Raw genomic sequence first — 5987 nt, 5'->3', positions numbered from 1 at the left:
ATTTTCATGTAATGATTACGTCAATCAATGTTTTTCATTTAAAAATTGCTTTCTATTTTTAATAGGTTTAACTGTTGCTATAATTTCTATTAAATATTACTTATATTATAAATACATATTTAATATCAATAATAACAATATTTTTAAACATCTTTTAAGACAAAAACAAATAACATAAAAATAATGGAATTATTTTATCGTATTTACTTAAATTATGTCATAATATTTTTAAAAAATTAACATTTTATATATTGTACAGTAGTTATAAATAATATATTAAATAAATTTAAAATGAGAATTTAGCAAAATTTACGGAAATAAAAAATTTTGCTAATTTTATTTTAGTTTACAATATATTAAATAAATAATCAAGGTTATTAGTGAAATGGTTCATTTTATTACAACTCTTTGTTAATATACAATTAATTACTAATTAAGTAAACAATGAAAATAAATTTACTTTAAAATGTATTGATGTTTAAATAGACTATTAAAAATATTTGAACAATTGATGTAATAAAATTTCATTAAATGAGTTGATTGTGAAATTGACTGTAAATAAAAATAACATAAAACCAGGATAATCCCAGAATTAGATTTTTATGTGAATTTAAAGTTTAATTTTATTAAATATTACTACCAATTAATGTTCACTAGTTTTACGCTATATTACGTGAACTGTTATTTCAATTTACGTAAAATCAAATTAAAACAATCTATTATTATAACAAATACAGTACTTTTCTATGTTATAGGAAATGAACCATTAATTTCCATTGAAATTTTTAAACAAACAACAAATAACTAATAAAAACAGCAGTAAAGTGTGAAAACTATAGCTATTTTTATTGTATTTTAATATCATAAAAATATATATAATTTTCCAATTAGAAAAAGTACTATTAGTAAATTATTTTTTATTTATGATTTCTTAACAATATTATTGAATATATTAAACTTTTTCAATTATATAAATATTTATTTATATACCATATATATTTTAATTTTATTTGTTTGGTTATTTAATAAAAAAAAGTCATACATGTGATCAATTAGTGATATATGAAATGGTATATTGTATTATTTGTATACAATAAAAATTTCTAATAATAACTTAGTAACGGAAAAAAATCTAATACAATGACAATAAACAGGATAAATATCAAATTAAAATTAAATGAGAAACCATTCAATTTATAAACAGATTGAGTGTCAAAATCAAGTGTTTGTTATTAGTTTTTTTTGGTTAGCTTTTGGTTTGATTAATAAATCATTGAATACACGAATGCATGAAAAGTAATACTCTGGTGACACCACTACTCAGTACCACCAGTTCCTTCACATAAATGAACAAACAATATATGTATTTATTATATAATAAATATACATCATATGTATCATATCATATATGCTTTCCAGTACACAATAAACAAATGTTATTCAAAAAAAAAGTTCATAATATTAATATCAATGTATGTTTTTTGTCAATAATGACAACGAATAACACTAACAAACAATGAGAAAAATTATTTTTAGCAAAACTTGGGTCACATTATTGCATAACAAATGATATGACTATAAAAACGTGTTTATTTTGTTGTACATTTAATTGACTTTTGTTAACCTAATAGAGTAGTTAATATAATATTGTATATAATTAGTTCATAACATTAGAAGTGTGTGTATGTGTGTGTGTGTGTGTGTGTGTGTAACACACTGTATATATATACGGTATATATGTTTGTGTGTCTCAAAAATAATGTAAACTCATTATCTAGATAAATATTACCGTTTAAAAATAAATTACTTTTATTCACAACATTATAAAAAACAGTATTTTTATATTGCAAAATGTCTTTTAAAAAAATAATATTAAGTTTTTGTAAAAAATAAGATTTTTATTTACTTTTGAAAATTATCATATTATTAGAGTACTCAAAATTATACAATGCGGTTTGGATAAACCCTAGCCAACGATTCCAACTAAAATATCTATACTATACTAAATATCTTATTTTGTTTTTTTAAAGTTTTGTATTTTATTTAAAGATAAATCTAAATTTGAATGTCAAGTAACAATTTTGGTAAAAATATGATAAATTATTAAATTAAATTAACTTTAACAATATATTTTTTATATTTATCTATAAATTTTTAGCAATTAGTATTAAAATTATGATTTCGTTGATTCGATTCTTAGAAATACTATACTCTGACGTCTACTTTACATAAAATATATATTATTTGTATTATATATATAACTACTGTATATATTATTTGCAAAATATAGTATGCAAATTACTATTTTGCAATTTTTGGTAAATAATTGACAAAAATGGTATTTTTTATAGAATATAAGTTTATGTACAATTTTTATAAACAAATATTACATATTATATGTAAATTAATGTAAATAAGATAAATAAGATATAATTTTAGATAACCATCTTTTAAAACAATATCGTTTTTGTACAGTATTTACAGTAGTTAACTGTATTTTATTTTCAAGTAATAGTGTATAATATTTAGATATACAATATTAGGGTTGGAAAAATACAAGGTTTTTAATTTTGACTTTGTATAGTACAGTATAATATTGTTTGTATTATACAATTTTGTTGAACTAATGTATACTGTATTTTTAAAAATTATTTAATTAGAATATAATTATTAAAAAAAACTCATTATGAATAAATATATGCATATTTTAATGCTTTCTAATAATAAGAATAAATAAAATGGAAAATTAGTGTCAAATCTATTATATAATTATTATAAATACAATTTTTGATTATATTTTAGTTTTTAATACTAGGTGGCGTTATTTTTAAAAATGTATGGCAAATTTGTTCATGTATTATTCATTGTACAGTTTAGATAATACTCTTTGTATTATACTATATAAATATTTTGTCTGAGTTAAACCTATACAATATATTTGCTTACCATCTCACTTATCATATAATATTTTAAATACTAAGTAATAAACTTTTTTATATAAAACTTACAATTGAAGATAGTTTTCGGTGACAATCTGTCACACTATAAAATTTAATAATTAAATACTAGGTATTTATATCAGTTTCAAAATAATCTACTTTTATTTATACAAATTAAAGTATTAATAACTAAAAACATCATAAGTAGAAAATCCGTTTTCGTGATAAACATAACATATTATACTATAAATATATTGACTTTAATACATATTACTGTATATAACTTATAATATACTGTATAAAGTGTATAGCAATGAAAGAGTTATATAATATGAATACAAGACACGACAAAAGTGAATTGACCTCAAACTCCGTCAATAGTTATGCCATAACTTTTAAATAGCTTTTGATAAAAAGCTTTTACTATTTATATTAATTGATTTATAGGTCAATGTCATCACTAAAATCAACACAAAATAACTAAATCTTACATAATGTGAGTCACATTTCTTTCTTATTTCAAATCTAATACTAAAAATATTTTCTTCCAAATAATTGCTTTCAATAAATACAAAATTGTTTTGACATTTACTGTCCAAAAGTTTGTTATCGATTGAGAAAAATGTTGTTTTGATTTTGTTGTTGTTTTTTTTTAAAAAAAACTTGGAATACATATAAATATACAGATTTTTAAATTGCCGTTTCCTTTATATATATAATAACTCCAAATTCATGTTATTTTTCGTTTATTTTTAGATCATCTTTTAATTCAAAACCTAAATATAAAAAGTTTTGAAATACTTTTTTTTAGCTGTATATGCAAAACATAACCATAAAATGCAGAAAATTTCTAGATATCTTCGAGAAAAACAAACTATAATAATAATAATCGTATAAATTAAGTGGAAATGTTTTTTACAAATTAAAACGTTAAGTCAATTTTCAAAAACCAAATAGTTTTGAGGACATTCATCCACATTAAGGGGAAATCCTTTAATGATTGCTCAAACACTATGATATCATAAGAGACTTTCCAACGATTTCAATGATTATGTGATAAAACAATAATTAGGTTTAAGTCCGACGCTCCCTATCATTAGATAAAATAAAAATTTAAAAATGTTTTTTTTTGTATAACATTAATTAAAAATTTCAGTTGAAATTTGATAAATAATTATTTTTTATATTAAAAATTTAAAGTTAATAAACTTACAGTAAATAATTTATTTAAATTAATACTTACGGTAAATTTATATAATATAAATACATGAGGCTGTTGATATGTATATAATTTACAGTACAGTATTTTTTATTTGCATGAAAATCAATTGTTTAATCAAATATAAATTCAAACTACTGTACATAAAATCTGGAAATTTATTATACAGCAGTATTGATGTAATAATATTACAAAAGATAATAAATAATTGAAATAAAATTACTGAAAATATTTGGATAGACTAACAATTTGTATGATATTTATTAGTAGTTTTTAAAAACAAATACAGGTTTAGACTGGAGTCGAGCAGAATATGTGACCAATTTTCCCAACTTTACGGTACTTATATGTCTAGCATATGATTATACAGTAATCTAATTGAAATATAAGTTAGTACTGTATATTAAAACTTATGTAAGTGTTATATTAAATATTATCAAAAAACAATTTTCTAAATTTAATTATATCTTTCTGTCGATAAGTCTCTAAAAATAATACACAAAATGATTAATTTTCATAGTTTGATAACATTTTAATGAGATTAATGTAAACAATGAATAAAATGTATAAATTATGTGTTATATTAATTATAATATTAATTGCCTTAAAACTCAACTTATGTTTTACATTTTAATCATAATATTTGAGGATAATATAAAGTTATTAAGTCAATATTTTTTATTTATTTTGTAATAATCATAAGTTATACTAAGTATATCTATTGAACATTTATTTTATAATTATTTATAAATATACTCTAGCCATATAAAAGTATAATATATAATAGATAAATTTTATTATTATGTAGGTGCTATTTTTATTTCAATAAAAGGATAAACAAATATAAAATTGACCAATTATTTATAAAAATCTTATTGGTTATTAAATATAATTAAAAATGTTTTTAAATATAAAAATTTATTATTTATTAAATTTATATATGTATTTTTATTTAATATATCGTATATATTTTTCAATAAAAATTTACTATTAAACTAAATTATATGCATTATTTTATTTTTATCTTAGTTTTTAAAAGTTTGTGAACTAAATTGTAAATATTTAAAAAAAATTAATTTAGAGTAAAAATAGTAAAATTGTTTTATTTGATAAGTATTATAGAATTATGAGATACTGTAACTTATCTATTGTTGTATATATAAATAATTTATATTAATATTGTATAAATGATATAACAATCATACTTATAATATGATATTAATAATTTATAATTTATAATCGTATATCATATTATTATATTTGATTAATTCGTAATAAGTTGTTTAGTGATTGAATAGCGTTAAAAGATTAAACAAAATGTTTTTATGTTTATAATTTTTGAAGATAATATAAAGCTAAAATAAAATAAAATATAATAACAATAACTTTATTATACTCTCTGACAAATATAATTATAAATTATATATATATTTATCGATAAAAGTTTTTTTATGTTTAGAGTCTATAAAAAGATTGTAACCTTTTGAGCATAAATTAAATGAAACAAAATATAACAGAATATTCTTTTATCTCAATTTAATTCATAGACATAGAGATTGGCCGACAGTTTATATCATTGACACGGAATAGCAATAATAAAGTGAATAAATTCTAGTTATAGACAATTCAAAGAACTCTTTGGATAAGTGCACTGATCTTCACGTTTGTGACTCATATATAAAGAGATTATTAACTTATAAAACAATTGATATCACGATATGGTGTCGTCTACTCTGTGGTTAAACTATTGTTAGAAAGTTTAGAAAGTGAGTAAAATATAACTATATATTATATACAGTATATATTGTAACTATACTTCAATTGTACAT

The sequence above is a fragment of the Oppia nitens genome, unplaced genomic scaffold, assembly GCF_028296485.1.
Source record: "Oppia nitens isolate AA-2021 unplaced genomic scaffold, nextdenovo-longstitch-racon4-pilon3 scaffold5_pilon_pilon_pilon, whole genome shotgun sequence".
Taxonomy (NCBI): domain Eukaryota; kingdom Metazoa; phylum Arthropoda; class Arachnida; order Sarcoptiformes; family Oppiidae; genus Oppia; species Oppia nitens.
Note: the sequence above shows the minus strand (reverse complement) of the source record.